Source organism: Odocoileus virginianus, chromosome 1 (assembly GCF_023699985.2).
Source record: "Odocoileus virginianus isolate 20LAN1187 ecotype Illinois chromosome 1, Ovbor_1.2, whole genome shotgun sequence".
Classification (NCBI taxonomy): domain Eukaryota; kingdom Metazoa; phylum Chordata; class Mammalia; order Artiodactyla; family Cervidae; genus Odocoileus; species Odocoileus virginianus.
Window position 1 is genome coordinate 25758554 of NC_069674.1, and position 12954 is coordinate 25771507.

Sequence of the window (12954 nt, forward strand, 5' to 3'; positions counted from 1 at the left end):
GCACATTTTGTAAATTTCATTTATAGTCAGGAGGCAATATCATATTTAAGGGCTTCCCAGGTAGCTCAGTGGTAAAGAATCTATCTGAAATGCAGGAGACCTGGGTCCAACCCTTGGGTCAGGAAGATCCTCTGGAGAAGGAAATGACAACCCATTTCAGTATTCTTGCCTGGGAAATCCCATGGACAGAGGAGCCTGGCAGGCTACAGTCCATGGCATCGCAAAGAATCTGAACGACTAAACAACAACAGATCATACTTAAGCTGAGAAATAGTTCTTATTGTTAGTTCTTACCAAAACAGAGACAAAAGTGAAAGTTTTGTGTTATTATCTGTAGATACTAACTACAAACGCTGCCTGCCCAGGGCAACCTCTAAAGAGTAAATGGTACACTGGACCCAGGCCACCCAGCATGAGGGCTCACTGTCAAAGTTGCTAAATGGTCTCATGCACGCTCAGGGAGACCCAGGTCTCCCACCCTGTGCTGCAGTTGCTTTGGTCCTTGTTTGCTCACTGCTGCAGAAAGGGCCCCGGGTGAGCCATCCACAGAAAACCTCCATCAGTCCGACACAAGGGCTTCTAGACAGAGGATCTGGGGGAACGACCCAGTGCAGAAATACCTGCTCTTATCTCAAAAGAAGTGAGGAGCAAACACCAAGAGCGGTAGACTCACCACAGTGCTGTTCCTGAAAGGAATATACTATGTACCTTTTTTCAGGAGGCAAAGTATATATATGACATGCCTGTCTACTAACAGCTGTACATACAGAAAATGAGAACAAGATCCTGCTTCTGCTGCCTTGTCACGACTTCTCGGCGGGGCAATCTCCATATCTTACACAAGCCAGCCTCTGTGGCCTAGGTTTGGGGACACTCTGACGTTTAAGACCTGGGAGGGTATAGAAGGTAGTGGGTTTGCTTTCCACCGATGCCCGCTCTACCGAGCAAATGGCGACTCCTCTCCCCACGCTTCCTGCAGGCTGAAACCACAGCTCAACATCCCTTTTCATTAGGCAAGGAATGAAACTCCTGACTTCTAAACTTCGCCTGCTGTGTCTGCTTAATAGCTGCTTTCTCACAAAGGCAGGCTGGTGCTCAGGCCGGCCGGGAGAAAGGAAGAGTGGGGCTGAACGCAGCCTGTGCCTGTCGGAGGCTTTCTTCTCCAAGCAGCCGCAGCACAAAGATGGCAACGATCAGCAGTGTCAACAATGGACAGAAATCATCGCCAGCCGGGAGAAGTGAGTAACGTCTGTATACATACACAGAGGCAACAGTAAAGGAGCGGGAGAAAAACTCTGCTTTTTAGGTTGCTTCTAGAAGCTTCTAGAAGCTATAGTGTGGGACAGGAATCCCGTTCAGATCAGCAGAAAACTCTTCTTGCCAAGTTTAAAATTCTCTGTATGAGATGCTACTGCTTTCCCACTGGAAGATAAAACCATCAACTCTGCAAAGGCAGACATGGGTGTTGTTAAAAGGGAGATTAGCCCACTACTTAGCATAAAAGGATTAGAACCTAACATTCTGTACAAAGAAACAGTTTGCTCTTCGGTTCTGGGGCCCCTTGCAGAAAAGCCTCCATCTCCAAGGCACAAGCCTAAGCACCACTGACAACCCGAATCATCAGTTCATCTTGTGGCAAAGAGGCCATGACCTTAATTTCAATGCAACAATGGTAGACTAGTATTCTCAATATTTTTTTAAGTTTACCAAAAAAGTTCAAAGAATGAATGGTTAGAGCCAGCCTTAACCCAATCATAAAACAGTTGCCACATGAGGAATTTTTTAAAAATAAAGTTCAATTATTTATTTGGCTGCATGGGGTCTTGGTTATGGCATGCTGGATCTAGTTCCCTAATGAGGGCTGGAACCCAAGCCCCCTGCATTGGGGGCGTGGAGTCTTAGCTACTGGACCATCAGGGAAGTCCCTTTTCTTGGGATTTTAAAAAAATTATTTTTATCTTTTGGCCATGCAGTGCAGTATGTAGAATTTTATTAAGCTCCCCGACCAAGGAATGAACCAGAACTCTCTACATTGGAAGCATGGAGTCTTAACCACTGGACCACCACGGAAGTCCCAGTAATTCTCTACCTGGTGACATTAAGTGAGCTTCAGGGAGAATGCCAGGAGTATCTATGAACCAACCTGAAATAGTAGGAGAATTATATATGTGAATTTTTCTGGGGAATGGGAACTCCAACAGCTTCCAGAAAGAACCACTGTTATACATAAAAGGGATCTAAAGGAAACAGAGATGGAAGCAAGATGGAAAAACAGAGAGGTACAGGGAAACGACAAGGCAAGATGAGGAGGCCTGACTGACAATTCCCCTTTCACAGCACCATCTTGTTAACCAGGAAACCAAGCTGTCCCTTCACTCTGCTCTGCGTCCTTGCCTACAGCCAAGCCTTTCTTCCTTCCTAATTGTGCTCACTTGGCTCTGCTGTAGCCCTCTTGGGCCAGGCCCACATCAATTTATTCCAAGATAACATCAGGACTATTTTAACTGAGTCCACTCAGGCTCCTTTGAGAGTGCACGCCACCGCTCCGTGACTTCTTCACAAAGTCAGTTCATCACTTCGCTCCCCTGCTTATTTATACCCGTAACAGAGACCCCAGCCTGTGCCATCAAGGGCAAAGTGCAACCTGGCTTTCATGGGCCCATTTGTCTTCCCACGATTTCCACATTACTTCTTCTAATCCAGTGGGGTCCATTTTCTCCAGACCCTTACGTGCAAGTTAGTCACAGATCCACACTAGAGAAAAAAAAGAACTACAGCTTATCTGTAGCTACTACCTCATCCCAATCATAAAACAGCTGTCACATACAAACTGCTAAATCGGGGGTCCTAGGTGGGGGTCTGTTTGAATACTGGAAGTATCTACGAACTACTTTGAAGCAGTAGAATTATATATGTGAATGGGTACATGTCTGTGCATAACTCAGTTGAGCATCCAATTACAAATTGCAATGCAGTATTTTTGAACTGCATCATGCATTCACTTTATTTCTATGCTAGACTATGGGCCCTTTGAGGGTTTGAATTCTAGCCTTAATATTTGCTACAGTATTTAATACAGAGCTATATTCACATAGTCTTAAACTCAGGCTCATCTAGTTCAATTATCATGTGCCTGGTAAAATGTGCCTGAACAAATGTCCGTTGACTAACACAGAGTGTGAAGATATTTCAGACTGGAGACTGGATAATGCCAAAGTGGGCACAGAGCACAGAAGAGTGAGCTTGTTGGCTCTCCTGGAAGTGCAGATTTGTGGTAAGATACATGCTCCAGGTCACAGGCATCTTGGTTTCGTTACTTGGAGCGGGGCAAGGCAGAAGAGTTGAAAGCTTGGCCTCTGAGCAGAAACACAAGGGCAAAAAGATCAGAAGCCTCACGTTCCCCTCCTAGGGGAGGTGGCTGGCATCTGAAAGGCAGTGATGGGAGCAAAGCCCCAGTTACCATGAACAATAAAACAGGACCAAGTGGCAGGACCGTCAGAAGCACCTACTGGGTAGTACAGAGTATGTAACTGTGGAGAGAGGGAAAGAATTCAAACAGAAAAGGAGGAAAAGCAGAACAAAGAGCCAGTTAACTTGCTAAACTTCTAAAGAATCTTGCAACATATTTTTAGCTCACATTGATGAATACAGTTTCAACTGAAACAAACACAGCAGTGAAACACAGCAGCAAGCAACAATTTCTTCAGCTTTTTTACTGGTTCCTTGGCACCTGGAGGAGGCAACCAGGTCCTGACACTCAGAAAATGAGATGCGGAGCAGGCACAGGTGCACAACGGTGGGGCGGGTGCGCCAAGATGATGCAGCTGCGTTGTCAACGAAATCAGAATCACTGATAAGACAGAAAAGATGGAGCGTATAGTCAGGAAAGGAGGAAATTGAGTCCTACGGTCAAGGGGAGGTGGGCGGACTTATGAGGCAGTAGAGCAAATAACAAGGAACTCTGGGCAACCTCATCTAAAACTAATGTAAAAAGAAATGAAGATGTATTTCTGTTGTGCCAGTTGTGACAAGTGATCTGCTGTGCTCAGGTTAAGAGGGGAAAACTGAGCTTTGTGGAAGAGAACTACCAGGAAGCGCAATATTAGATTCATGAAAACACGAGCAGACGATGCTATCCCAAGTTAGGGCCACAGGCCTAGTAGTGCCCAGTAGAAATGGTCCGTGTCAGTCTCAAGTCTCCTTGAGGGCACAAGGCTGCAGAAAGGGAAGATCAGAGGCAATGACAACTGAAAACTGTCTCAATGACACTGGCTTTTATAATTTTTTCATGTCTTTATCACAGAGGCAATACAAGGACAGAGAAAGTACAAGAAAGAACAATCCATAATTCAATTTCAAGACAAAAGCACCACTAACATAATTTTTAAGTGTTGATACACGTGTGTGTGCGCTGTTGCTCAGTTGTGTCTGACTCTGTGACTCCACGGCCTATAGGCCACCAGGCTCCCCTGTCCATGTAATTTTCCAGCAAGAATACTGGAGTGGGCTGCCATTCTCTTCTCCAGGGGATCTTCCCCACCCAGGGATTGAACCTGCATCTCTTGCGTCTCCTGCACTGGCAGGCAGATTCTTTACCATGCCTGCCTACTTAAAAAAAATTATGGGCAGAGTTTAGCAATTGTTTTTTTCCCCCTCAGAAACAGTAACTAAACGAACACTTCCTTGTGTTGTTAGTTTTATTAAATCACTTTCTAAGCATTGCACATCCAATAATTTAACAACTGTCTATTGCTGGGTATTTCTGTGACTATAATATTCCAGTCTAATACTTCCAGCCTTATAAATAACACCAAAGGAGTAACTCTTAAACTGTCAGGTACCTTACTAATTATTCCTTAGAATAAATTCATATAACCGGGATGGCTGTATCATGGGTCAGTGAAACACCATTCCCATTTTTCACCTCCTTTCCCCAGGCAACCCGGACAGAGTATGCCTTGGTTCATGGACTCTATTTGTGGATAAACCCTTCGATTTAGGTGCTCGTTCCCACACATCCCATATGCCCACTGGGATATCCACGCTTATCACGATGTTCCCAACTGTTTACTTGCTCATCCACATCCCCACCAGACCATGCGTTTTTGTTTTCTCCTCCAATGCACTTGCTATTTGTTACTGTAAAAACAACACATCAGAGAAAAATTTAATGCCTTTTACTCAGTCAAAAGATGCAACAGACTTACTGCTGGGAAAATGGCTTTTCCAATGTGAGTACATTTATAGGGACCTGTTGGAAAAGATTCACTGCTATTCGCTACAGATCTGGCTCTCTGAACTTGACACAGAAGCAAGAGGCATAGGAAGTAAGCCTACTCAACTTCTGCGCCCAGAGTTGAGCAGGGGAGTTGGGGGCAGCGTAGAAGATCACACTCACATGAGGGAATTTACAGGAAACTTAGATGCAAAGAGATCTACAAATGAAAGAAAGCTCTGAAGGAGATTTCTCTCTCACAAGCAGCTATAAAATTCTGGGCATTGATGTATCAGTGATTATTTATTTGAACTCCAGGCCTCCGGAGAGATTTCTGAGGATTAGAGCAAAAGTAGGAGAGTGACATCCGTAATAGAGACTCAGCTCCCCAACCACTCTGCCCCTTGATACCACAAAGGCGGCAAATCACCTGAGAATAGCAACTCTCAAGATGATTTCACATTAAATTAGCTAAGAGCTGGTAGAGGCTACTCAGAAGGAATCTGCTAAAGAGCCACATATGCAGGGTATGAGGAAGGGGAAAGATGAGTTAAAGGAAATACAGAGCTAGTCAACAGGCTTGCTGAGAAACAAGTATGGCTGCCAGGGGAAGCACCACCAGGACAGGCGCCCAGAGAGATGCAAAGCTGATCCCATCCACGCCTCAGTCTCTATTACCTTTACTTAAAGATTACACTGCCAACTACTAAATTATTAATGTGCCGCAAAAAGGACACAATTTTGATTTTTTTCTTAAAAAAAAAAAAAAAAAGTTAAGAATTGTTCAGGGCAGTGGTTCTCAAATTTTTGTGTGTTAGAATTACCTGAAGGACGTGTGAAAAGAGATGGCTGGGGCTTAATTCCAGTTTCTGTTTCCATAGGTTAAGGGTGGGACGATGTGGGCAAGACCTGAGAATTCACATTTCTTAACAAGCTCCCAGGTGAAAATGATGTTGCTGGTCTGGGGACCAGACTGTGAGAACCAGTGGCTTAGGGAATCAAGTTAGGAGACATTCAAAAATGGCAATGTTATCGATTTATTGCTACAACTTTTTTATTTGGGATTAAAATTATATTCCCAGTATGATAATCTTCAAATGTATTTTGAAATATGTTGGAACTATTTTGAAACCTCAAATACTCAGGGGCTATCTGAGAGGAGCAAGAGCATTTTAGCCAAAAGAACAATGAGATGGTCGGAACAGATGAGGTGCTGTGGGCAGATAAATGGTCACTGCTGGGTGGGAAGGGGCAGTGAACACCAAATTAATTAAATGTTAGTCAAGAACAACTTTCTCTGAAAGAATACAACCAGTGCACATTAATAATTACAGCAAAGACTGGGCAACGAGGACTTCTTACTATGAGTTCATGATTTGACTGCCCACACCTTGTGTACACACATGAGCTAAAGCTTACAGGTTCTGACTTTACCCCAAACCTCTCACACTAATCATTGAGAGGAATGTTACAGCTTGAGTCGTATGGGTTGGAACTGGGAATTGGGAGGCAAGATAGAATGAAGAGTGAACAGATCCTCTTAATATCCTGAAAGAGAAAATTATTTGGAAATGGAGATATTATACAGCTCTCCAGAAGTGGCCATTTGTGCTGCCTTAAATGCAGATTGATTACTGCTATTTGGATGTTGAGTGCATCATCTCTTCTGAAGAAAGGGAAAAGCTAAATTTCCCCACATTCAGCTGTATCGTCAAATCACTTCCCCACACCCGCTCTTGTAATGCATTTTCCTGTTACCACATCCACTTGCAGGAGCTGATGTGCCCTACTCCCCCATGGTGAAACCCCCCCAACACTAACATGTGCTGAATATCATTAGCAACCTCTGGCTGTGCCACCTACAGGCAAGCCCCAATTTGGTAGGGTGTGCACGTTTGGGGTTCCTGGAGAAAAAGCAGCAGTTACTTAAGAGGAGGACCAATCTCCTTCTTGAGCTGGCATCCAATCTGTACCAGCATCCTATAACACAGCCTCGTGAAGAAGGCAGCAGACAATTTACCCAGCTCCAGCTTTCTAAGACTCTGGGCCACAAAAACCCACCTGCACTCTGGTGCCACAGGAAGGGAAGAGAAAAACTTCAAAGCAAAGCTTTGGTTTTCAGCAGTATTCGGTAGGATCTAGTTTTATCCAAAGGGAATGTTCACTTGGTTAGGTCATTAGATTGAAAGTGTGAAATCTTGGTTTATTTAAAGCTGTACCATTAAATGACTGAGCAGAACACGGGTTGGATGGAGGAGATGAGTTTCAGGGAGGTATCCTCCTGGGAAAATTTAATAGAAATGAGAAAAGGAATAAAGAAGATGTAAGGAGGGCAGTGTTAATGATGCAAAGGGAAAAAAGAGGAGGGGCTAAGAAAACAGGTAAGAAAAATGAGAATAGGAAAAATAGCAACACCCAGAGGTCCTATTCAATTATTTAACGTGTGTCCCTCCGAGACTGCATGCTTTGTAAGGCTTCAGTCTGATATCTTTTTTCTTCACCACCATTATCCCCAATGCCTAGGACCCAGGATACACTAAAGAAAATGGCAAAGAAAAGGAATGAAAGCAAAGCCATCATGTGCGAGAGAAAACCAGCCTGAACAACTGTACCCACTAGAGGAATGATTCATTTTCTTTGGAGAACTGGTTAACTCATGCAGTCTGTACACCATGATAGGATATATTAGTTTCAAATTTTTGAAAAACAGATTCAACCTCAACACCAGTTTTCTCACTGGATTGGTAGGAAGATGAAATCTGCTTCATACCAAGGCATTTCACAAGTCAAAACTGTGTCAATCCAGCAATGCTGACCTCTTCCAATTAAAGCAATAGAAAGCAAAAAAGCACTGGTGAGTAATTCTTCACATTTCATTCATAACCAGCACTGAAAATGCCAGTTAAATTGAAGGCACAGATAGGAAATACCTTATCAAAACGTTTTGTGTTTTTCTAAGCACAAGGCATTTTTTTCCTCCACCTATTAAAATTTTGTGGGAAAATCGCTCTATAAATCAAGGGGAAAAAAGTGGAGCTGCTCTGGCTGTATCAGGAGTAGGAGCTCAAGCACATTTCTCTCCCAGTGGTATTGAAAAAGACATGCAAAATACATTTACAATTCACTGCTACATGGAAGTCAGTAAGCCCACTGCAGACTCAGTAACTGTATCACCAAAAGAGATCTTTACTTGAAAGTTTCTCTCTTAATAATGACTAAAGGTGTTGGCCTAGGAAAGAGTTAAGTTTATAGCCTGCTAATCAAAGTCTGTGATGGAAATGCAAACACAGATTTCCTGGAGGTTCAAGCTGAGAGAACTCCACAACAGGGAGGGTGCTGTCAACCACGCTAGGTAAAAGCAAGAGAGAGTTGATAGGATTTTAATGTTATTGTCCAGTTGCTAAGATGTGTCTGACTCTTTGCGACCCCATGGACTGCAGCCTGGCAGGCTTCCATGTTCTTCACTATCTTTCGGAGTTTGCTCCAACTAATGGTCAATGAGTTGGTGATGCCATCCAACCATCTCATCCTCTGTCCTTCCCTGACTGGTATTTATAGGGCTGAGACTAGAGATGCCGAAGTTAGCAAGGCAGGAACACTAGTTGCTTTTGTTTTTAAAGAAAAGCAAAGTTGCAATCAGGAACAGGACTCCCTGCAGGGCTGGGGAGGACAAGGAGTCCACACAGCGCTGAGACAGGGCAGGCTCATGCTTGCCTCACCAAGAGGGAGGACAGGCCCCCCGTTTCCTTAATCTGCAGTGAGCTGGCAAGGAAGAAAACAGGAAAAGATAAGAGCCTGCCCTTTTCTCTTCTCCCGAGATAACCCTAACCTCATTATGGATGTCCAGAATGAATCTAAATTCATTTAAATCTGCTCAGACACTAGGTTGTTCAATACAATTGCTTTCCCACTGTCTAAGTTGGGGCATCAATTTCTTTTCTGAATATATACAGCCTATCTTGAAATCACAAAATCCTTAGAATTAAAAGGTGCCTTAAAGGAATAAAGCCCCAACTTCTGAACAACTTCTGTGTTGTCCTGCAATGAACCACAGAGTAAGTTTCCAGGAAACCTTAAAATATTACATTTTAATATTAAGTCGCTTTAGGAGAATGCAGACAGAGGATATCCTATAGGTTGGGATGTCCAAGGAAAACAGGACACACAGCCAGGCTTTAACTCCACGCGTTACCATCTTATCTTTAGTGTCCATAATGAGTTTGACAAAAGTCCAGCAGGAAGACCTGTAGAACACTAGAGGAATTCACATTCTGTACTGTTTAAAATCAAACAGGACATGCCATATCAAACGCATAGAATTTGAGAGACTGCGTAATACCTTAGAAAATAAGAAGGGTCCCTATAATGAATGACCCAGTATCTTGGAAATACCTCGGAAGGATTTGTGACTCCCGGTAGGAGTGAGAGCTCTGCCTTCAGCTTAGAATACTTTGTCAAGATAAACAAAGCAGCCAGCCCACTGGCCAAGAAATACTGAAGTCAGACAAGGATGAGAGCGCTGGGAAGTCAGTATGGGAGTGAAAAATTAGAACAGTGCAGAAGGGAACGACAAACTTGCCGAAAGAGACCACGTGATGTCCCTAACAGAGGGCACCCAGTTCAGCAGGTCATCAGAAAGTGTGGGTCAGCTGGACCCAGGCTCTTTTTACTAAAAATGTCGAGGACACACACTGGAGCTCTCAAGGCTGGGACACAACCAAGGGCTTTTCAGTGGAGCCCACGAGAGAAGCAAGGCCCAAAAATACACACAAAAGTGCCAAACCCTTATCTTGCCAGGACACAAGGTAAGGAGGGAAGAGGCAGCCGATGACAGACAAGTGAACTAGAAAGGAAGGCCGCCTGCCGGGAATTAGGGGTTCATTTGTCCTTTAAACAAAAAAAGATGTGGGTTCCTCAAGATGTGCCCTGTGTTTGAGGCATATTGAGGGTTTCCCAAAAGCAAAGTGCCATTCAAATGAAGGCGCCGCAGAGGGTCAGGCGCACACAGAACAGAGCTGCGGAGGGTATGGTGAGCTCGTTTCTGGTGGGCAGGTGGATATGCTTGAAAGCATAGGGAACTGCAAATTGGCATTCTTCTTCCTCTTCGGTCTCACCTCTCCTGATGTGCGCCTGACGCGTCACTCCCTGAGCTCCCATCAGATGATCTGAGAAAGGTCGGCAGATCATAGCCCCTCACAGAGGAAGCAGGGGCGGCAGGGCTCATCAGCTCCTGCGCAGGCAGCTGAGCTGACCCAAAGAGTCAGCCGAGCTAACAGGCTGCCCTTTCCCCAAAGCTTACAATGTTTCTCTAAAAGGATTAATGGTTGAGCAGCGCTCTGGGAAGCCAAGTCAATGGAAGAGCACTGGGCACCATGGCCAAGACCACTAGTGACAACCAGAGAGGAAAATGGGGATCTGGGGCTCAGGGACAGAAAATTCTCTCAGAATCACCATCCTTGGGTGACTCAAGATGACTGCTAGCCTTGCAATGTTACCTTTACCCACTTATTATTCATTCAAAGAGTTCCAAGATGAGTGACTTGCCCTGAACACAGCAGATGTTATTCATTCGGCCTCTGCTAAAGCATTAGATACAGTACCTCCAGAAATTTTACTTGGGAAATTAATTCAAATTGGCGTGGTTCAGTACACAATCACTGAAGATTAAAAAGTGGCTGCAGGATGATAAACAAAAGACAGTTAAGTGACAGTCCAGGCGGTGAAAGACTAGGGGTCAACAGCAAAGCCATTCTTGTTTAGGGGTTCTATTCAGGGCTAAGGAAAGGAGTAAACAACTTGCTAATGAGATCTGCAGAGGACACTCAGCTGGGAGGTGGAGGAACCACATGGACAGGGACATAAAATTACAAGGCCGAGTTCAATTGGGAAAAAAAGATACAGCTTATCCAGGGGAACTAGATCACATTCACATTCACGAGACAGGCAGGGTAAGGGGCAGAGGCAGCTAGCACAAAGCGCTCTGACATGTTGTAACATGACATGAGCAAAGAAGTGCTGAGGTGACACAGGGAATGTCTCCTAGGGGCCGGAGTGCGACCTTAGATAAAGCAGTGTTCAGAAAAGAGGTGCTCTTGCATTAAGGTCGACTAGCATTTCCCCAAAAGTGTGTGTGTGTGTTTGCATTCTGCACTGAAAATAGTCTTCAAAGGCTATAAGGCCACCATTCCTATCTGGCAGGTGTTCCTGTCTTTCTCGCTGGGGTTGGCATCTAGAAGATGGTATGGGGCGACCTTCCTGGGGCTCATGGATAGCACTGCTCCTGAAGAGGACTCATGTGCAGGTCACACGGGCCACTTCTAACACGTCGTGAGGTATGTACTGCCTCACGGCGGTGCCTCAGCGGCCAGAGGAATCACTTGGTTGCTCTCTGCTTAGTCAACCTGCCACAGGGCCATGGCCCCAAAGCCAGTTTTTCCACCATCGGTCTGAAAGCAGTGGCTCAACACAATTATCTCCAGGCAGCTCATTGCTTTAACAGGCAAGCATCTTGTTATATTCCATCAGCTCAAAATGAGAACTGGACTGTTTTCTTCTTAAAACCTAAAAAATTTCACCAACTCTGCTTACTCATTAAACATTAGAGCACAACACAGCTACTTCCGACAGCATAATAAGAGCTTGCTGTGGCCTCACTTTCCGGAGCAGCTAGGCAAATTATTTTCATGCTTACCTGCCTGTCAGAGTTAAACATTCACTAGTGGCGGAGAGAAGGCAGAGCAGAAAATGGGACTCAAGATCCCATGGAATGGCTAAGGGTTCCTGCTACGCTGGCAAGGCATGACTGTTTCTTCAGGATACCGTCAGACCAACTGAGCATGCCCAGCAAGAACCCACCCCCAAATCCCACATAAAGAACAGTCAAATCATTGCCCATTTCCTAGAATAGGAAGATCATCAAAAGTACTTGAAATGTAGAGCTGCATTTCCCGCTATGGGTCCTTTCAACCCACTGGCTTAATGATAATACAGGCAGGGAGAAAAGCATAAGAAGTGAGGGAGGACTGAAGAGAAACTCAGTTATGGGCTACACATTGTATTAGTATTTTTTAATATTTAATGTATTTATTTGGTTGTGCTGGGTCTTAGTTATAGCATGTGGGATCTAGTTCCCCTGACCAGGGATTGAACCTGGGCCCCCTGCACTGGAGCAGAGGGGAGCTACTGGACCACCGGGGAAGTCCATGTCATATTATTTTACACTCGACATTCAACAACCAAAGACAGTGAACTTTGTGCTTAAGAATGAAGTCTTAGGCAGGTCCTCCGGGGAAAATCCCACAAGAAAAGAATCCAAAAAGCCATAGCAATGCGACAGGCTGCTCTCTTAGCTGACATCGTGAGACATCCTACAGATGCCCTATCCATCAGGATGTCACATGGTTTTAGAGGCAAATGCCTCCTATCAGGTCAATGTTCTGGGCCAAAGAGCAAGAGAAGTGATGTCAGGGATGAAATCTGAGGTACTGATAACATGGGCTCAAACTCATTCCTCCTCGAACCACGGAGCACAGGCTGGCAACTAGCAGACTTCTAGGATAAACTCCTAGGTCACAGGAGAGTGTCTGCATGAGACAAGTATCTGAAGCTGCTCTGAGAGAATGGGTATATCTTGGTAGAGTCCAGCAGTCTGCTGAGCTCTGGATCAGAACAGGGATCCAGCAATGGTCACTGAGCTCTTGCTGTTTCCTGGGAAGGCTAGAGGAATTATTCTGCTCCCA

General features: G+C 44.7%; 1 protein-coding gene across 1 annotated transcript in view; it reads right to left on the reverse strand.

The window, feature by feature from the left end:
- SND1 (staphylococcal nuclease and tudor domain containing 1) overlaps nt 1-12954 on the reverse strand; it is a 410101-nt gene that overhangs the window by 177935 nt on the left and 219212 nt on the right. The gene's annotated exons all lie outside the window — the stretch shown is intronic.